This window comes from Trachypithecus francoisi, unplaced genomic scaffold (assembly GCF_009764315.1).
Source record: "Trachypithecus francoisi isolate TF-2019V2 unplaced genomic scaffold, Tfra_2.0 Lachesis_group12, whole genome shotgun sequence".
In the NCBI taxonomy this organism is placed as follows: Eukaryota; Metazoa; Chordata; class Mammalia; order Primates; family Cercopithecidae; genus Trachypithecus; species Trachypithecus francoisi.
Window position 1 is genome coordinate 37315871 of NW_022681457.1, and position 22681 is coordinate 37338551.

Below are 22681 nucleotides of genomic sequence, written 5' to 3' on the forward strand. Positions count from 1 at the left end.
AGTTTTTATTAATTTTTCTATTCAGAGAAAAGCTTTGTAATTAATTTTACATAATCACCAAATAGAATGAATAATCTGGCTCTTTACCTGAGAAGTTAGGACCCGTGAGCCTTAATCCCACAGCTTCCACAAACCTGACTTATTTTTTATTTTATTATTTATTTATTTATTTATTTATTATTTATTTATTTTTGAGATGGAGTCTCGCTCTGTCACCCAGGCTGGAGTGCAGTGGAGCGATCTCAGCTCACTGCAAGCTCCGCCTCCTGGGTTCACACCATTCTCCTGCCTCAGCCTCGCAAGTAGCTGGGACTACAGGCACACACCACCACACCCAGCTAATTTTTTGCCTTTTTGGTAGAGATGGGGTTTCACCGTGTTAGCCAGGATGGTCTCGATCTCCTGACCTCATGATCCACCCACCCTTGCCCACCAAAGTGCTGGGATTACAGGCGTGAGCCACCGCACCTGGCCTATTTTTAATTTTATTTTTATTTTAAGTCCTGGGGTACATATACAGGATGTGCAGGTTTGTTACACAGGTAAACATGTGCCATGGTAGAATTTTAATATCTGCAAATGACCTAGAACCATTAATGCTGAGAATCAGAAAATACATGATTAGAAATAATCTATAAGTTGTTGACCATTACAAACATTTATCTGAAGTCTCTTCCCCAGGTTAAAATTTAATGAGGTTGCCTGCCCCAAAACCATCACTATGCCAGCCTGCTTTTTCCGACCATAACTGCTGAAGGAGTCTTCAATCTATTTTCATCGGAATATTCTCACATTAAATTATGCTGAAAACAAAAGCATTCACCTTATTGGAAGGATACAAAACATTGATTAGTTCATCCTCAAAATGTTTAACAAGATCTCAGCAGGAGACAAAGAGAAGTCTAAAGAGAACAATCAAGCTCTTGGTAAAAAGGAAAATTCAGCTAGCCTCACAAAACTGCCACTAATGCACAAAGTTACAAGAGCAGCAGTAATTACGGCCAGTGCTGTATCCTCATGTATGGATACAAAATTTATAACTAAAACATATCTATATCAGAGTCTTTTGTAGAAGTGCGATCATTCTGTAAAGGGGTCCTTGGCAGAACTATTCTTCCAAATGGCCATAGCCATTTCCATTTTTGCCACACATATTTCTTTCTCCTTCACTTCAGGCAGTAACGTAGAACAGGTGAGCAGTGTTTGGTATTAGAGTTAGGTTCAAGTCCTAGTTTTTCACTTACTCGTTTTGCAAATCATTTTACGTCTGATCCTCAATTTCCTTCTCTCTAAAATGAGGGTAGTAATTCCTACCTCCAGGAACCATTATGAGAATTAAATAGTACAATTTATGCAAAATGTCTGACACCGAAAAGCTACCAAAGCTATACAATGCTTTTCTACCTGGTATAGATAGACCTTTGTAGGTAATGAAGTAGCATCTGAAATACAAATTTTTAAAATTCTATTTGGCATCCAAAACTTATTAATATTGAAGGTGTTATTTTTCACACTGATGTATTATTCAAATGTTGAAAAAGGAAAACACTGCTCTCTTTAAACAGCATACATTTCACTTCAGGCTATCTGTTTTTTTTTTTTTTTTTTTTTATATATTTTTTTTTATTATTATACTTTAAGTTCTAGGGTACATGTGCATGACTTTTATATCATGTATAACTCCCCAATGCAATCCCTCCCTCCTCCCCCCTCCCCATGATAGGCCCCAGTGTGTGATGTTCCCCTTCCCGAGTCCAAGTGATGCACTATTCACAATAGCAAAGACTTGGAATCAACCCAAATGTCCATCTGTGACAGACTGGATTAAGAAAATGTGGCACATATACACCATGGAATACTATGCAGCCATAAAAAAGGATGAGTTTGCATCCTTTGTAGGGACATGGATGCAGCTGGAAACCATCATTCTTAGCAAACTATCACAAGAAGAGAAAACCAAACACCGCATGTTCTCACTCATAGGTGGGAACTGAACAATGAGATCACCAGGCTATCTGTTTATAACAATGAACTGGGAACATTATGCAGTAACGAGGCAGTTCTGAAATCAGCGTTGGAGGTTGTGAGAATCAGGAGGAAACAGAATGCCACGGCACCAGAGGTTATTGAGACTCAGTGCCCAACGATTAGAGCACAACTCATATAAAATTACAAGGAAGAGGAATTATTCTAGTACTAGCTATTTATGATAAAAATACACATGTGGCATCACCTCAAGCCAGTTTATAACAACTAAAATTCTATGAGATTTAGAAATCATTTTGATAGAATGAAATTATCAATACTAATAAAAATATCTTATCTTTCAAAAGAATGAGAATGAGTCTGTGAAATAAAAGGTCAGTCCAGTTGCAGTTAAAGCAGAATATGTGTTATTTTTGTTACAGCAATTTTAAGCAGTCCTTCAAAAATAGCACAGGCCCAAAGCTTCAGTACCAGTATGAAAATAAATCATGCTGCTAAAAGGTAAATATTTTTATTATCTCTAACAACTTTGTATTAAAACCATTGGGAAAATGCAGCTAGATTCTTTAAAAATCACTCTCAAACATGTATATGCATTTGAATGATATGTAAATTATGTTACTAAGTCGGTTTTATACAATGTAGAGCAGAGCAGCAAAGAAAAAGACTTCACTCAAACAGTTGAACTGACAATGCATTTCTTTGGCTATAGTCAGTAAAAGATTTCAGCACAAACTTAAAGAAATGGTCTTTACATGCTCTAAAAATAATAAAAATAACACCTTATGTTTACTTAATATTGAAAACATTTGAAGCCCCTCACTTAATCTTAACAATTCTATAGCACAGGTATTTTCAATATCTGTTTTACTGGTAAGACGATTAAGGCAAAAATAGGCTAATTAACCTGTCCAAGATCACAATTGTAAGTGGAAAATCTGGATTTCATTGTCTGACTATGGATCCCACACTTTTATCTGTTACATTATGTTACTCCATCTCTGCTTTATATTTTCCTAATCCACTAATGGATAGCAGTGTTGACTGGAGACAAGGGTGGGTGCTCAATCTACATGATCTCTTTCAGCCTCCATAGCCTAATGATCATGTGATCTTAGAAGTGGATTATTTCACACAGAGCCATACTGCTTCTGCAGGTGTTTGGGTGTCCCTGGTTTCCTCAGGGATAACTTTTTGCACTTCTTCCAAAACTAAATGTGAAACAGAAAAGAGAGCTACTTTCCTATGTACAGCTCCCCCACATAGATGACAACCTCATAAGTCACCCAGAAGATAGACGTTCTGTCCTGGCATTAGAACCTTTTGCATAATTTGCTAAGCAGAACTGTCTGACAGTAGCCAAATATTAATATGCAAATTATATTACTATAGATTATGAGCAATGACATCGTTGTTAAAAGAACAGTGAGAAAGAAGAAAGATGAGATTAGAGTATATGAAAGTTTCTGAGTAATTGCTAATTCCAAAGCCATAAAAAGCAAAATTCGTATAGGATGGCCTGGTTCAAAATTGTAGGATAACAAAAGAAAGGAAAGGGAACTCAGGGTAAATTACTAATAGGCAAAAATGTAGATAACTAGAAGTGTGTGATACCACTTCTATGAGTCACTAACGGAGGAGACAGTGAGAGACGGCCTTTAATGAATGTATAAAATAAAGCAAATGCGTAAGATTTAGGGTCTGAAAAAGCAACTAATATGCTAGAATCATTCTAAATATGACTTAATAACACTGGAAAGGGGAACAAAGGCCAGTTATGAGCTTATTTAAACTTTTGAATTCCTGAGATTGTTGTTTTCTGAATTAACTTTATTCCACACCAATATTCAATGAAGGAGAAACATAGAATATAGACTACTTATTATTGGTAGAGCAATTTCTCTGAAATAGTAGCTCATAACTTATTAATGCATAGCACTAAGTGCCAGAAGACGTGAATTTATGCTTTCAAAGTTCTGAAAAAAAAAAACTTCAACCAAGAAATATATGTCCAGCCAAATGATTTGATCAATTAAGTATGAAAGTAGAATAAAGATCTTTGTGCTTTGCAAGATCTCACTCACTTTGTCTCCTGTGTACCCTTCCTTAGGAAGTTAACTTAAGGATGTAAGCCATAAAGAAAACATAAGATCCAAGAAACAGGGTGATGTCCAGGGAACACTGAAAGTAAGTCTCACAATGACAGCTTTGGAATGACCCCAGATAGTAACCAGAGCAGACTGGATCCAGTGGATATAGCATTCCAGGAGGCAGGTCATCAGAGGAAAAAAGGAACTGAATGGATTGAGAACTATGAAAAGGGTAAGAATATGATAAAGTCTGACAGTGAAGTGTTTAAACAGATAATTCATTGGGATTTGAAGCTAGAATATTCTCCCCTGAGTGGCAGAGAAGTCCTATATAAAACCTATTGAGAAAGAAGTGTAACTTCCATAGGCCCATAGAGAAGGAAATATATTACTAACGCACTGTGCCTAGTTCTGCAGACATATTATATTTATCTGGTCATTTTAGAGGGAATATTGTTTATTAGCTTAGAAGACTGAGAAGCACCAAGGTAAAAAGAAGTGGAAGAAAAACTGGGAGTTATAATGTGTTTGTCCTACAAAGTAGAGAGTTCAGAGGTACTGTCCATTGTCAATGAAATAAGAAATACAGATTTGATTATATTTTTGAAGTACCAAAGTTAACCTGTAGGGAAACAGACTACTGATATGATCACATGTAGCAAAAGAGGAATGGGGAAGTAAAGAGTAATATAAATAAATTCAGTCTTAACCTAGCATATCAAGAAGAAAATACAGCCAGGCGCCGTGGCTCACCCATGTAATCCCAGCACTTTGGGAGGCCAAAGCAGGTAGATCATCTGAGATCAGGAGTTTGAGACCAGCCTGGCCAACTTGGCAAAACCCCATCTCTACTAATAACACAAAAATTAACTGGGCGTGGTGGCATGCGCCTGTAGTCCCTACTAGGGAGGCTGAGGCAGGGGACTGCTTAAACCCGGGAGGCGGAGGTTGCAGTGAGCTGAGATTGCACCAGCGCACTCCAGCCTGAGTGACAGAACAAGACTTCATCTCAAAAAAAAAAAAAAAAAAAAGGAAATAGTATATAAAGGTGCTAAAGCAAGAAATAATGATATATATGATATATATTGATTAGAAATACAGATATAACAATGTCAGCTACTCAGGAGTCTGGGGCAGGAGAATCGCTTGAACCTGGGAGGCAGAGGTTGCAGTGAGCAGACATTGCACCACTGAACTCGAGTGGGTGACAGACGGAGACTCTATCTAAAAAAGAAAAAAAAAGAAAAGAAAAGAAAAAAGAAAAAGAAATATAGATATAACCACTGGAAGAATCAAAACAAAAACGGGTAAACATTGGTCACCTCTAGCGGTAGGGAAGGGTGTGGCTAAGGACTGTGGTTTTTCATTATAAATTCTTCCATATTGTTTGACATTTTTAACCACATAAATTTGTTATTTAAATAAAATTGCATGTTTATCAATGCACAGAAAAATGAAAATATTCCTTAGAGTGTCTTCCTCACAAGTAATACAAAATGAATATGTTTAATCGTTGCTGGGTATCATCCTGACTACTAAAAGTGACAATGATTATACACAGGGAGCGTAACCCAACCCCAAATAAGCTCTATTGCCACAAACTAGGCCGATTTATTTTACGAAAAAAATAGAAGCTACTCCAGTAAGTGTCAGGTAAATTGTCACAAGAATATTTTCTTTAATATGGAGTACAACTCAAATAAGAGAGTCAGAAAAAAGATATTTTTTCCTTCTCCTATGGGAGTTTTTGTTGTTTTGAGAAACATGTACAGTGTTTTGGCCATACTGAGGTTCAGAAATAGCACTTGCATCTTCTACCCGAATATATTTATGGTAAAGATAATTATGCACCCCATGCACTGACGCACTCAATGCATCAGCAAATATGGCAAATCTCAAGACCGTCAGCGAAAGTCTCAACTTCTCGTAGTCTCAGCTGAATAACCTTCATGAGGTAGCATTTGCAAAAAGTTTTTTTTTTTTTTTTTTTTTAAGTGAAGAAAGCAAAATGCATCAAAGTCAACACCTTGAATTGCACCTGGAAGCAAATCGTGGAACTAGAGGACAAAAATATAATGGTCCCCCTGTGGCTTAGCCTATTAAGAAATAAGCCTTCACTCATTTTCTGAGTTGCATTTTCAAAAGCTGTTTCAAGTAGACTGCATTGCAGTAATACAGTTTTAAGAAAGCCTAGAAAGAAAGTCCACACTGATATTATTTAGTAAATGATCTAAACAGTGCCATTTGGCTTTGGTGTACCTGACTTAAGCAAGAATGACCTAAGAGCAAATCATCATCTGTCGCTAAATTTGGGATGTTATCTTCTTCTGTGTCACCTAAAATTCATGCAGTTTTAAACAGATACATTTTGATAAAATATTGACAATAATAAATGTTTCTGATACTTAACTATAAGCCAGCAGTGCTGATAAAGCAAACTTCCTAATGATATAAAAGCAGAAGCAGATCTGGCTCTTAGGCAAAACTGTGGAGCAAGCAGCCCTCAGTGACCCACCTCTTTTGGAGCTCCGCTCTTACGAGCACCTTATAGACCAAGGCCTGCCCTCTACAATATCACCCAGGTACTATTTCTACCTTACCAAATACATCCCTCCTATATGTGATTCTTTCTTCTCCTTGGTCCAGTCAATAGAATTATTAAGACCATATTGTGGGAATCTAAGTAATATAAGAAAATTATTTCAACAATAAAAGATACATAAGGGGGAAGACTGAGTATCCATTTATGGATATTTGTATGCAACACGCTTAAGAACTAACAGTAGTAAAACACGAAAGAGCTGGCCAGGTCAGCTGGGTCTGTAAGGGAATAACAGCAGTACACATTCTACTGGGAAAATAAACAAGGACAATAAAGAATGAGAGAAGCCTTAGGGCGACTCTGGAAATCATAGTCCAGTGAAGAGGGGTACTATCACTCCTATTTTCTAGAGGAAACGTATAGCATATCAAAATGCTTACTAAAGTTCAGTCAAACAGAAAACCCAAAAATCATTTTCTTTCCCTAAAATGACTTAATTTCTACATGCTCCACATTTTTAATAGATAATCAAACTTCTTAACTCTGTCACATATACTTTCGATGCAGCCTAGTATTAAATTCCCTCAGCTGATTATATTGTTTCACCAAATGCTTCCAGACACATGTATCATTATTTGTAAATATGAATATAATGATTTCAGACTTTAACACTTTAGTTTAATCATGGGGTAATACAGTGTACAATGTAGAAGGGAAAAAATTTAGCATTTTATAATGTACTTATTCTGATGGGACCAACCACCTAGTGACAAATGAGTCATATTATTGACTATGCACTACATTTTTATTGATTTGGTGAATGTATTGCTCAATAGTTAATAGTATGTCAGCCATTCATTTACAAATACATATTTCTAAGGCTGTCATGCCAAGATATAACATATTTCCTAGGAGCTGGTAGGAAATTTAGCCCAGATAATGCATAATTCTTTAAAAACTGTTATTTTTTAACTCCACAATTGTTTGGACAAGTTATTTAGAGTAGTCCACACCAATGCTATCCTACTTAATACACAGGGTATATATTTCTATTATAATAGTTTGTTTTGCTGAGTTCTATAGTGCACAAAGCAACCCAAAAAATCTGAGCTGGCCTTTTGTGGCTAGATTAATTGACAAAAGAACACCTAAACAGCTGCTGTGTGGTGAGTTAACCATAAGCACACTGGACAAAATGGAAATATAGGATACACTAAGCCGGAACAATGCCATTAACTATGGACTCCTAGGAAAGTAGAATGTTGGTTCAACCAACATTCAGAAAGTAACCAGGAATGGCAAGAACTTTTTGAAAGCTAAAATGTTGGAGAGCTTGTGACTAAGATGCATAAATACAAACAGCTCCAGAAATGTAGTAGCCAAAATGAAAACTGTTGTCACAAGCTATTAAGAGCTATGTAGTACAGAAAACTGCCACCCTAGCTAGACAGATGTGGAAAACAGTTCTCTAGAGTAAAGGTGGGGGCGGAGAGGGGAGAGAGAGAGAGAAATAGAGATGGATGGGATGTCTTTTATAGTAAAATAAAAATATTTTTATAAAAGAAATAGAGATGAGATAGAGATAGATGGAGAGATGAAGATGGAGATGGAGTTGGAGATGGAGATAAAAACAGAGAGAAAGAGAGAGAAACCAAAATACTTAAGATTTAATAAATGTTCCTTTTTTTTTTTTTTCTTTTTTTCTTTTTGAGAGGGAGTCTCACTCTATCTCCCAGGCTGGAGTGCAGTGGCACGATCTTGGCTCACTGCAAGCTCTGCCTCCAGGGTTCACGCCATTCTGCCTCAGCCTCCCAAGCAGCTGGGACTACAGGCGCCAGCCACCACACCCAGCTAATTTTTTTGTATTTTTTTAGTAGAGATGGGGTTTGACTGTGTTAGCCAGGATGGTCTCGATCTCCTGACCTTGTGATCTACCCGCCTTGGCCTCCCAAAATGCTGAGATTACAGGCATGAGCCACCACACCCCACCTAAATGCTCCTTTAAGAAGAGCCATTTTAATCTAAGCTATCACAAGTCCTAGATCTGATGGGTGGTAGAGTTTTCCATATTATAAGTCTATATGAATCAACACGACTATACTCATTTCTGAAATCCTTAGATGCAGATCTCATGGTGCTTAGAAGCAGGGACTGTGATGTCAGGCTGCCCAGGCTTGAATGCTGCCTCTATTACTTGCTGATGAATAAAGAGAAGTCAACCTTTCTAAACTGTTACTTTGTTTGCACAATCAGGACAATACTGGCAACTACCTCACAGAGGTGTAGTGAAGATTTATCTCTGCTTGGATGTCTAATGGGCATCTCAAATCCAAAATGTCCAAAACTGAATTCTTGATCTTCCTTTCCTGAACCTGTTTATTCCACTATCTTCCCAATGCTTTTCCCATGATTCAGGGCAAAGCCTTGCATCTCACTGACTCTTCTCTTTCAGACGCCATATCCTGTTGGCTCTATCTTCGAAATATAACCAGAATTCAACAATTTCTCACCACACTCCACCCCCTACCCTGATCCAAGTACCATAATCCCTGCTTGGGCTATTTCAACAGCATCATACTTGACCTCCTCTTCTAACTCTTGCCCCCACAGTCTATTCTCAACATAGTAGTTAGGGGAATCTTGTTAAAATGTCTCTTCTCAAACCATTCATTAACTTTGCATATTTCTCAGAATAAAAGCCCAAGTCTACAAAATCAGGCCCTTTATTAACTTTCTGACCTCGTCTCTGGTTGCTCTCCTCCTAGTCATGAGCATCTCTGCTTCTGAAACAAACATGCAAAGCATGCTCCCGCCTCAGAGCCTTTGCACTTATTCCCTCTTTCTGGGCCTTTCATCTTCCAGACATCCAGATGTCTTTACCACCAATTTCAGGTCTTTGCTCAAATATCACAGTCTCAGTGAGCCCTTCCCTGAATAACTTCTTAAAATGAAAGACCACCACATTCACACATCATACTCCTTTTCTTCTGTTTATGCCTTTATTTCTCCCCATAAAACTCACCACCATATAACACACTATATGTTTTCTTTACTAATTTTAATTATTTTGTGTCTTCTCCCCCTAAAATATAAATTCTCTGAGAGCAGAGCTACTTCTCTGTTTGATTCTTCATTGTATATTCCCCTGATCCTATTGTGTACCTACTCTGGGACATTACTGAGTTCAGCAAGTTAATAAGTACAAAACGGCCGGGCGCGGTGGCTCAAGCCTGTAATCCCAGCACTTTGGGAGGCCGAGACGGGCGGATCACAAGGTCAGGAGATCGAGACCATCCTGGCGAACACAGTGAAACCCCGTCTCTACTAAAAATACAAAAAAAAAACTAGCCGGGCGAGGTGGCGGGCGCCTGTAGTCCCAGCTACTTGGGAGGCTGAGGCAGGGGAATGGCGGGAACCCGGGAGGCGGAGCTTGCAGTGAGCTGAGATCCAGCCACTGCACTCTAGCCTGGGCGACAGAGCAAGACTCCGCCTCAAAAAAAAAAAAAAAAAAGTACAAAACACCTAAAAATGTGTGACACATACTAAGTGTACAATAAATGTTAGCTATTGTTTACTCGGGATACTCATTTACGTAATTTCTCCTAGTTTTTAAGTCTTTCCAATATATACTGTGATTATAAATTGCATTAGCTTCAAAACAGTTTGTTTCTTAATGTTTCACTTTTGTCTTTAATATGAAATTAATCTAACATTAGAAACTCATGACTATAAAGCTCCAAAGACATTCTCTAAAGATGATCTGCTAAAAACTAGTTTTTAATAGCTTTTAAATAAATATTTTATACTCCTTAAATAGTCCATAAATATAGTTTCTATATTTTTCCCAAGTAAATTTTGAGGAAGAATTAAAAAAATTAGTGACATATAATTTATATATAGTTCTGTATTCATTTTTTATGATTTCTTAAAAATTTCAAGCTAAATGAGTTTAAATAAATAGTTAAAATAATTTCACTCAAGCTCTGTGATTAGTAACTGAAATAGCAGAGAAAAATATCTAACACACCAATATTTCTCTCTTGTTATTCTCTTTACCTTCTTAAATTCCAAAGACAGACAAACAGATGATTGATAGAGATAGATAAATGATTGATAGATAGATAGATAGATAGATAGACATAAAATAGAATAAATACTATTCAGTCTTATAAAAAGAAGGAAATCCCAATAAACCTAAAAGCCAGTGTGCTAAGTGAAATAAGCCCAGCATAGAAAGACAAATACTGTAACCTCATTTATATGTGGAATCTAAAACAGTCAAACTTGCAGAAACGGAGCATAGAATGGTGGTTGCCCGGGGCTGTGGGGGCAGGTGCAGAGATGGGGAGATGTTGGTCAAAGAGTGCAAAGTTTCAGTTAGACAGGATAAACAAGTTCCAGAGCTTTATTGTACAACATGGTAAAACACAGTTAATAATAATATATTGATACTAGAAAATTGCTGATATAGTAGATCTTAAATACTTTCACCACAAACAATATGTGAGGTGACAGATATGTAATCAGTCTTGATTTAATCATTTTTCAATGGATATATGTATAAAATATCATGCTGTACACTGAAAATACATACAATTTTTATGTGTCACTTATAAAATCATCTGTATTGCTAAATTCAGCATTTTAAATATGAAAATATTAGCATACAAAATCTACCATATGTACTAAAATTGAACATATACTAAAAATATTGAAATCAATAATAGTAATATGGTTTAAAAGCTGGGATCCTTGAGTTTTAAATGCTCATTATTAAGCAAATAATTAAAATCCACAGTTTAAATTGCCGAAAGTAGAGGTTTCAGTCAAGAAATGAACTCTGAACTATGACCATTAATTAAACAGGAAAAAGAGTTATTTATAATATGGGAAAATGTGCCATTTGGATGACTACTGAAGGCATTACAGAATTAAAGGAAATGCCTTTGACTAATCAGCTGAACTTGACCAGAATACATAAATTTACGTCAGTTATCTGGGCATGGAGGCAAACATCTATAGTCCTAGCTACTTGGGAGACTGATGCAGGAGGATCGCTTGAGCCGAGGAATTCAAGGCTGCAGTGAGCTGTGATCACACGACTGTACTCTAGCCTGTGGGACAGAGCAAGACTCTGTCTCAATAAATAAATAAGTAAATAAATAAATAAATAAAATGTAAGTCAGAAGCTTAGAATAACTTCTAGGTCCCTAAACAAAACATTTCAAGAGGACTCTCATTCACTTCCCTACACTAATATATTCCTCTTCATTCACTTCCCTACACTAATATATTCCTCTTCAGTATGAATTCTAAATGGATAGCCTTTTTACTTGAACCCAATGCATTTAAAAGATGCCTTTCCTACTAATTACACCTCTTGTAGGAGTCATATAAAAGATATTAAGATCTATGAATGTTTTTGAATTGATAATGAAATAAGTTTTCTCAATAAATAAGGTTTAGAGAAGACAGAATATATAGAAGAACAAATCTGAAATGACTCTATAGATTTTCCTTTAACAAAAAGAGAGGATTTGAAGAAGACAAAATTCAACTATCTACATACACACACACACACACACACACACAAGTAGTCAGCCTATCTGAACCTGCCAACTAGGAGATTTTTTTTAAAGGTAATTCAGGAAGATAACACAAATGGTCAGCATTTAAGATCTCAGATCAAATTTTTGAATGTTTTTAATAATTCAGCATGTAAGGAGCAAGCATAATGTTTTGCATGCATATTTTTACTAGTTGAAATTGTTAACTATCCAGTGAGCATGTCTCTGTGGAAGGACTCACACTCCATAAGCATCTATTGATAAAATATTAACAGCAGAGAGTCTTTTATTTAAGCATTTCTCAAAATAAAAAAAAAAGACTACCTACAGCATATAATTAAAATATTATATTTTTAGCATCAAAAGATACAAATCTAGTTCCCAGATATAATATTAGTTACAAATAAACAAAAAATAAAAATAAAAAACAAAACTTTAAGTTGTAGAATTTACAAACTTAGCCAAGAAGTAAGAGATGCAGCAATCTGAACAGTGAGTTACCACGGGGTGAGCGTCTCATATGACTAGCTCTGAAATGTGTGGATTGAGAGTCAGGTGCAAATATTTGTCTTTACTTATGTTGTCTCAACCACAAGGTCCATAGCTACCTGTTCATGGTAGAAAAATAAACTAAGTACTATATATAAACAAGTTTGTTAGCAGAAAGGGCCATAACACTCCAAAGTTAGTTCTTCTGAAGAATTCATAGGAACAAAACAGAACAATAAGTTAGGGTCCGGCACAGTGGCTCATGCCTGTAATCCCAGCACTTTAGGGGCCGACGAGGGTGGATCACTTGAGACCAGGAGTTCGAGACCAGTCTGGCCAACATGGCAAAACCCTGTCTCTGCTAAAAATACAAAAATTAGCCGGACATGGTGGCCACACCTGTAGTCCCAGCTACTCAGAAGGCTGAGGCAGAAGAATCAGTTGAACCTGGGAGGCAGAAGTTGCAGTGCTCTGAGATCGAGCCACTGCACTCCAACCTGAGCAACAGAGCAAGACTCTGTCTCAAAAAAAAAAAAAAAAAAGAAAGAAAGAAAGAAAGAAAAAGAAAAGAAAAGAGGGCCCATATGTTTAGTACACTGCACAGAGATTTTTTTAAAAAATCAAAACCTACAAGATGGAATTAGTACCTGTGGGAGGAAAGATACTTTCTTTCTCAGATACCTACTAACCATAAAGCCTAGCTATAAACACACGTCAGAAAGTCAGAAATACTTTAAGACAATCAAATTTTTAAAAACAAATTATGTTACTCCATTTTGTCCATTTAAAAGGCAGACAAGCCAGACCCTGAAGGCTGATGAAAATAGTCAAACTCAACATATAATGACATCAATGATTTAATCCTTTCATTATAAAAATAATCAAAGACCATTCACATTAGTAGGCAAAATCTTAAAAAAGAAACTGGAGGGAGACCTTGCATTTATATTATACTATATGATCAAGCTGTTTCCAAAAACCAAAGCTCACTGTCTAAAAATTGAACATGGAGTCTGTTAAAATTGCTCCTTGTGTGTCTTGGTTGAAAGAAATGGTGGAGGTAACTAAATGAACTGGCTTATACTCAAAAGGCTTAAGCCATTATGGTCCACTGGCATAAAATACATAAAAATGCCAAATAGCTAATGTCACTATTAGGACCAACAATAGTTGGTTAAAGCTGCATTGTCAGCAACGGAGAATGTAATTTTAGAAATATAATGAAAACTCTTCTATGATGATTCATAAAAATAATGTATATGGAATAAGATGGTGTGGGAAAGGTGTACAGCATTCCAAAATAACATTTGATCCCAGGTGGTACTGTTTGAATATGTGTCCCCCCAAATCTCATGTTGAAATTTGATCCTCAGTGTTGGAGGCGGGGCCTAATGGGAGGTGTCTGGGTCATGGCTGTAGATCCTTCATGAATGACTTGGTGCTGTCATCACAGAAATGAGTGAATCTTCACTCTTAGTTCCTGTGAAAACTGTTTTTTAAAAGAGCCTAGTACCTGCCTCTCTCCTCTCTCTTGCTTCCTATTTCACCTTGTGATTTCTGAACACAGCAGCTCCTCTTTTCTTTCCACCATGACTGGAGGCAGGCTGAGTCCCTCACCAGAAACAGAGGCTGATGCAATGCTTCTTGTATAGCCTGCTGTGGTAACTTAAAAATTACCCATCCTCGGGTGTTCCTTTATAGTAAATGCAAACAGACCAAGACATCCAGTTATATACAAAAGGATACTGAGCATTCTCTTCCAGGCTTCAGGAGCCGCAGATTACAGTGCAGACATGGTCAAGTCCAAGAACCACACCACACAAAACTGGTCCCGAATATGGCACAGAAATTGCCTCAAGAAACTCCAATCACAAAGATATGAATCTCTTAAGGGGTGGACCCCAAGTTCCTGAGGAACATGCGCTTTGCCAAGAAGCACAACAAGAAGGGCCTAAAGAAGATGCAGGTCAACAATGCCAAGACCATGAGTGCACGTGCCGAGGCTATCAAGGCCCTCGTAAAGCCCAAGGAGGTTAAGCTCGAGATCCCAAACGGTGTCAGCCACAAGCTCCATCAACTTGCCTACATTGCCCACTCCAAGCTTGGGAAGCATGCTCATGCCCACAGTGCCAAAGGGCTCAGGCTGTGCCAGCCAGAGATGGCCAAGGCTAAGGATCAAACCAAGGCCCAGGCTGCAGCTCCAGCTTGAGTTCCAGCTCAGGCTCCCAAAGGTGCCCAGGCCACTACAAAGGGTCCAAAGTAGAGATCTCCATCTGCCAATATGAGAACAGAAGGACTGGTGTGACCCGCCCTGCACTGCCGTCTGCAGAGGGCTGGTGTCCTCCTGTGCTATTTGTACAAATAAACCTGAGGCAGGATTTGTTTAAAAAAAAAAAAAAATCGTATTGCCATATTGCCTATTGAGATCTGACAAATTATTCTTGGCCACAATGTATTAAAAAGTAACACTCCTCCCCTACCCCCCCCCCAAAAAAGTATGGATTTTTAAAGTCTGAAGGTATCAAGGAAATTTTCTAATTTAGCCTCTTATTTAAACGAAGCCTTACACTACAGTGATTTTCTAAGTTTATAATTTAGAAAACAGAATCCTCTCCCATCATTTCCTTTTCTCTACAATTTATCTGGTAAGGAATCTGGGCTCTTCATTATTCATTATTGCATGAGCTGGACTCGGTAGCAATCAGGAAACAGCTTCATTTTTCTCCCATCACTGCATTCAAACATTCTGTCAGGTCTCTCCTCCTCTAGCCTTGACAGTGTCTCTTTCAGATTTCTTTTCATGATAACAATTTTGTCATCCAGTATTAAAAAGTTCAGTCTTATCTAACTCAAAGCATTAATCTAATACTTGATTTGGAGCGTCCCCTCCTGTCAGCTCAGGAATGACTCCAGTGTGAGGGGAAGAGAAGCTGTGAGAAGACACAAGGGAGGACTCTGTTCTGGTTTGTTTTTTTTTTTTTTTTTTTTTTTTTTTTTTTTTTTTGAGACGGAGTCTCGCTCTGTCGCCCAGGCTGGAGTGCAGTGGCCGGATCTCAGCTCACTGCAAGCTCCGCCTCCCGGTTTACGCCATTCTCTCGCCTCAGCCTCCCGAGTAGCTGGGACTACAGGCGCCCGCCATCTCGCCCGGCTAATTTTTTGATATTTTAGTAGAGACTTTCACCGTGTTAGCCAGGATGGTCTCGATCTGCTGACCTCGTGATCCGCCCGTCTCGGCCTCCCAAAGTGCTGGGATTACAGGCTTGAGCCACCGCGCCCGGCCTGTTCTGGTTTTTTATATTCCTTTCTTCTCTCCCTATCCCACCCTCAACCTTGCCCTTTCATTTCTGAATCCCGGGAGATGGGAGGGATCAAAAAAGGAGCTAATTTATAATTCTCATTTGACTATCAGATGTCCTCCATCATAGCATCCTTCCAAATATTGGATCTCATTAAGTACATTTGCAGATTCTTCGGAGACTCTCAACAAGTTCCTATGCCCCACACGTTTCCTTCAATAGACAATGAGCTCTTTAGCCAACCGCTCAGAATCACCTGCACACCTCAGCTTTGCCCCAGTAGGCAGCCCTCTTAGGGTCCACTTGACTCACAGGAAGTACAATGGACATACAGCTTGACAAACTGCTGACTCCTTCCTCCTTGCCCTGCAGTCAAAGGCAGCTCTACTTTGATTTCTATCCTTTGTCTTTTCCAGAAGAGAAGCAGAGACCTATTATTATCACACTTTGCTTCAAATTATGGAGAGTCACATGTCAGTTTCTCTCAAGAAAAAACTCACTTTCTGCTCAGCTAGATGCAAGGGGAAACCCCACTGGTTTTTGCAATTTGGCAAACATCCAGTCAGGGACTGAGATGACATTCTACCATTTTGTAGATGACTATAACCTCTATACGCAGTACTCTTGTGGCTTCCCAACACGTGATTTGGTGGTGAGGGAAGCATCTGCCTCCCTTCCCTGTAAAAGAGGTCTGAATAGGCCAGAGGCAGATCACAGACCAGTTGGTGGTCTGGCCAATTTTCAGTAATTCCTATAGAATTGGATCCAGCACCAATCTATGAAGTATGGAGGAGATTATCACTCAATGTCCCAAGCTTTGAGGTCTCAAATTCTAAGACAAGAGGACATCTCCCATTCCACATGTTCTTATAGATTCAAAATGGCTTTTTAATAAAGTGTCTTAAATGAAAATTTATCTTTCTGAATTGCCACCCAACTAACTGGGGAGGAGAAATCCAAAATAAAAGGCTTAACGACCTCACTCCAAATGACTCTGTCCCTTTACAATGAAACTGTCCTTTTGAGCTTCTGTGATCTAGTCTATGTGGAAAGGGCATAAGGCAAAGGTAATTAAAAGGTTCATGAGAGCAAGAGCAGTGCAGCATTATCCTAACTGCATTCTTCCTGGTGTGAATAAATTAATGTGTTTCATTCACTACCCTGGCAAACTAGTCCAGGTACTGTATCACACTAGAACATAAAAACCCTTACATAGTAAAAGTGGTAAATGTATTCTGAATTAACAATGAATTAGGACACTGTCAGTATTTCTACTAGCTAATTAGAAAAGCTAGAGTCCTTATATTTGGAAGATGGATTCACTGACACTTTCTTTAGGATTTAGGAATATAAAATCAAACCATAAATACTGTGTTTGCTTTTGGTGGTTTTGTGGGGGGTTGTTTCGGGATTTTTGTTTGTTTGTTTAGTATTTCTGAGACTGAGTTTTGCTCTGTCGCCCAAGTTGGAGTGCAGTGGTGAGATCTCGGTTCACTGCAAGTTCAAGTGATTCTCATGCCTCAGCCTCCCAAGTAGCATGTGCCACAATATTTATCTGAATAATTAGGAACATAAAGTCAGACAGACTCATTAATCATCCAATGCCAGTAAGTATTAGATGAATAAATAAATCAATGAAATACTTTTTCAGTTTTGTACTATGTCAGAAACCATAGTCAAATTATGCATCCTCTCGAAGCCTCAATTTTCATGTATGTAAAATACACAAAAAGAATACCCACTCCAGTGATTCTCAATCACAGTACATATTAAAAACCAAATAGTTTCTGATTCAGCAGGTCTGAGGCAAGACCTGGACAACTGCATTTAAGCTTCATGAATATTTGGAAACTGACCCATGGCTGAGAACGACTATGCTCCCTCTGAGGGCTGTTGTGAGGATTAAATGAGATACTGTCTGAAGGCATTTCATGTATTAGCACACGCTTAATACATATAAATGTATACATTATACACTTCTTTTTATAACACTTTATACATATTTATTCAGTAAATTATATAATACATTTAAGAATTAATAAGCAAATTATTAAAGCAGTGGTTCTCAAACTTCAGCATGATTCTAATGGGGGACTCATAAAATACAAATTGACAGACCCCACCCTCAGAGCTTCTGACTCAGTAGATCTGAGAGGAAGCTCAAGAATTGCCTTTCCAACAAGTTCCCAGGTGATGCCGGTCCAGGGATGACACTTTGAGAACCACTACCTAACAAAAATTTTAATCATATTTGTGATGGCTCATTTTATGGGTCAACTTGACTGGTCCATAGAGTGACCAGATACTTGGTTAAACATTATTCTGGATGCATCTATGAGGGTGTTTCTGGATGAGATTAACATTCAAATCTGTAGGCAAAGTTAAGTAGATTGTCCTGCCTAATATGGGTGTGCATCATCCAATCCTTTAGAAGCCTGAATAGAACAAAAAGGAGAAGTAGGTCAGAATCTTTGAGCTGGGACGTCAGTCCTTTGCATTCAGACTGGAACTATATCACCAGCCACTCTTCTGAGTCGCCAGTTTGCAGACAGTAGATAAGGGATTTCTCAGTCTCCAAAATCACAAGAGCCAAGAAGAGAAAACCAAACACCGCATGTTCTCACTCATAGGTGGGAACTGAACAATGAGGAAACTTGGACTCGGGAAGGGGAACATCACATACTGGGGCCTATCATGGGGAGGGGGGAGGGGGGAGGGATTGCACTGGGGAGTTATACATGATATAAATGATGAATTGATGGGTGCTGATGAGTTGATGGGTGCAGCACACCAACATGGCACAAATATATGTATGTAACAAACCTGCACGTTATGCACATGTACCCTAGAACTTAAAGTATAATAAAAGAAAAAAAAAAAAAAAAGAAAGATAAAATTAACAAAAACTGAAAAAAAAAAAATCTCTTTCGTTATGTATATATATATGTGTGGGTGTGTTTGTGTGTATCTGTCTGTGTGTGTGTGTTCTACTGATTCTGTTTCTCTGGCGAACTCTACTACAATATCTAAGAAATTATGTACATATAAATTTTAAAATGATAGGCAGAAAATACAATATCAAAATGCAATATTTTAGATGTCTGGAAGTTAACTTTTTTTTGTTTGGTGACTTGAAATATAGTCTCATATGATTATTCCCTTCTCAACAAGGCCTTAACTGACACCTTTCCCCTAGGGTGAATGGGAAGACTACACCTTTGCAGTTCCACTATACCATATATTGACTTAAGATATATGATAGCACTTAACAGCCTTGAATTGAAATGGACTAATAAGGCATTACTTCCTATCTTTAATAGAAAGCAAAGTCCTTGAAGGCAGAAATCAGATCATAGTTATCTATGTACTCAAGGGCCTAGCACAGTGCCTGCAGACAGTCAATAAAATGCTTAATGACTCCAAGGGCCTAGCACAGTGCCTGCAGACAGTCAATAAAATGCTTAATGAATGCATGAAATAGAGTAAATTACTCTACTCAATTTGGAATACAGTAAGTTTTGTGATTTTTTTTAAGTCTTATGGTAACTCCATGGGAAAGTCTAGATGTAGATAGAGTCATCTCTCAGTTCTTTTATTAAAGCAGTGGTTCTCAAAATGCAGAGCTGGGGCAGGCTGGTATGCCCCAGAAGATATTTGGCTATGTCAGGAGACATTTTTGTATGTCACAACTGAAGAGGGTCCTAAAAACATCTAGCGAATCAAAGTCAGGGATGCTGCTAAACATCCTGCAATGCCCAGGACAGCCACCGACAACAAAACGTTCAGCCCAAAATGTCAAAGGTGCCTAGGTTGGGAAACTCAGCATTAGAGGAATGCAACTGAGCTAATTAAGCAAGGGTCCTAACCCTTCTCCCATCACCCTCCTAAACAAATGTTCGGCCTTAAGTAAAAGAATATCAATAGCAGCAACTTACACGTGTATAACAATTTGTTTTACAGATAACATTTTGCAACCTGGGGCTCAAGGTCACAAGGGCTCAAGTTAGTGGTAGATTAGGAGTAAAATGTATTCTTACCCTGAGCCAAACACTCTCAAACACTTTCTTCTTAACTCCTGGCCAGTTCATTCATCATTTAATCTGCACCTCATCAGTAGCTGCTTAATCACTTCTTTCTCATGTTACCTCAATTTCTGAGCCTAGACAAGATCACCTGTGTCAACAGATCCCTTTCTTCCAGTTGTTGTTTTGGTAATAAATTTTTGTGATTTTCTTTAATTCAGTTACGTGGCTTAGCTGTTTTTCACATTAGGCCTCTTTTAAAATATATATTAATTGTAATATAAAACATTTTGCAATAAAGTCTGATTGAAAGATAATGAAATGGCATCTTTCACAGTCAAGAGCAGGACAAATAACCAGTTGTGACCTTCCCTTTTTCCTTTTCAGTTGAGCCCTAAATTGCATTCCAAAGCCCCTGCTCCTGGAACAGCCTTCTGCAATCAACACAACCTCTTGGAGGTTTTACTGTCTCTGGCATTTGTAGGTTCCCTTGTTCTCACTCTCTCTCTGTGTTTCCTTGCTGTGAAAAACATGTTGACCATCAGGCATATGGCAGAATAATTGTATTTCAGGCAAGCCAATGTGGGAAACTGGAAGGCAAATCTGGTCATTTGTGGATATACACAGGACAAAGAAAAATGAGTATAGAAAAACAGAGGCTGTTCTGGAGGTAAGCTGAGGCTGAAGGTAATTTACTCGATAGAGCACCGTTGCTGTAAGACAAAGCAAACTTTGACTATGCTGCAGCACTCTCATATCCAAAAAAGCGGAGTTAGGAGAAGGAAGAAAAGAAGGGATGAAGGAAAGAAGGGATGAAGGGAGGGAAGGAGGGAGGGAGGGAGGTAACAGGGAGAAAGAAAGGGATGGAGTAAAGGAGAAGGGGAGATGGAATGAGCATTTATTGAATACCCACTACATATAACTTTGCTGTTTGTTATGTCATTTAATCTTCACTATAGTCCTGTAAGGTAGGTAATATTCTCTCCATTTTTTTCAGATAAGGAGAGTGAAGTTGAAAGAGGTTAAGTAATGTGCCCAAAATCACAGAGCTGGGATTGGAACATATATCTGTCCAATCCAAAAGTCCCCCCCGCCCAAAAAAAAAGAAAGAAAAGAAAATGGTTAGGTTCTGGAAAGATGTGGGGATTTTTTGTCCCCACACCCAGAGATAGATGTTTTCAAAAATTTTTTAAAAACATATTAAGAAAAATCATTTGGGGAACATTGTACCTGTCATGATAGAAAACTGAATTGAGATATGGGATTGTTCTTCCTGAAATAAGATATCTGGTTCATATACTTACTTCCTACTGGTTTTTTTAAAAAATATATAATATTTTTTACATTTTTTCTTTCACAAATAATTGGAAATACTAAGTGAAAGGCACTGTGCTAGTCACCACTGAAGGTATAACTGTGAACAAGACATGAAATTCACAGTCTAGTAGAGAAGAAAAGTAAACATGCAATTACAATAGAGTTTGATAAATATTGTAACAAGTGAAACCTCAAGGAGGTATGGGAACAAGTTAATACTGACAAAGAGTAATGCCAGCATTTCGGGTTGAGGCTTAAGGCATGAGTAAGCAAAGTGAAAACCCCTTTCTTCCACAAAAGAAGTTAGAAGTCAACGTTAAGTTTGGAGGAACTGCATGTGCACGTGCACGCACACTCTCTCTCTTTCTCTCTCTCTCTTTCTCTCAAACAATACTCTAATTCCAGACAATAAAAGAAAGACCTCTGCCACTTAATCTGCCATGTCATTCATTAAAACAGAGCTAATTCCATAGCATGTGGTAAAAAGCAGCATTGGACTAAAAGCCAGATCTGAATTTTCATCTAGGCTTGCCTGAGTGCTGGCTATGTGACTATGGGAAAGTTAAGTTTAACTTCCCTGAACCTAAGTTTCCTTATCTGCCAAGAGAGTTAAGCTAAACCATTTTGAAGTCTCTCCCACTTTTAACACTCTCTGTAGTTCTAACTCTAATGACTACTCAATGTAGTGTAGCTTGCTAATCAGAAATTTGTTTGATAAACTCTCTTAGAACTTTAGACTTTTGAATATTTATGGAGAGAGAGAGCAAGATGGTGTGGAAAGCTTTACCCATTGTCCTGCCAGCAAGAATATCCAATTAACAACTATCTACACAGAAACAACGCCCTCATAAGAACCAAGAACCAAAAGTCAGGTGAGCACACATAGTATCTGGTTTTACCTTCATATCACTGAAAGCAGCACTAAAGAGATAGAAAAAATAGTCCTGAGTCATCAATGCCACCCTGCCCCCACCTCTGGCAGCAACTGTGCGGTGCTGAGAGCATCTCTGTGTGCTAGGGGAGAGAGAACACAGCAATTGGGAGGCATTGAACTCAGTGATGTTCTGGGAGAGCAGAAAGGAAAACCCAGATCAAACTCAGCTGATGCCCCCTGCAGAGGGAGCATTTAAACTAGGCCCTAGCCGGAGGGGAACTGTCCATCTCAGCAGTCTGAACTTGAGTGCCTGTAAATCTCACCACCTAGCACCAAAGTGCTCTTGGTCTCTAAATAAATGTGAAAGGCAGTCTAGGCCATAAGGACTGCGACTCCACAACTTGTAGGCAAGTCCTAGGGATGAAATAAGCCCAGAGACAGTGGATTAGGGGGGCACACGATGTACTGAGGCACCAGCTGGGGTAGCCAAGGGAGTGC

At 38.3% G+C, this 22681-nt stretch overlaps 1 protein-coding gene and 1 pseudogene across 2 annotated transcripts in view; one reads left to right on the plus strand and one right to left on the minus strand.

The window, feature by feature from the left end:
* SLC44A5 (solute carrier family 44 member 5) overlaps positions 1-22681 on the minus strand; it is a 391705-nt gene that overhangs the window by 346934 nt on the left and 22090 nt on the right. The gene's annotated exons all lie outside the window — the stretch shown is intronic.
* Positions 14468-14937, plus strand: LOC117092110 (annotated as a pseudogene).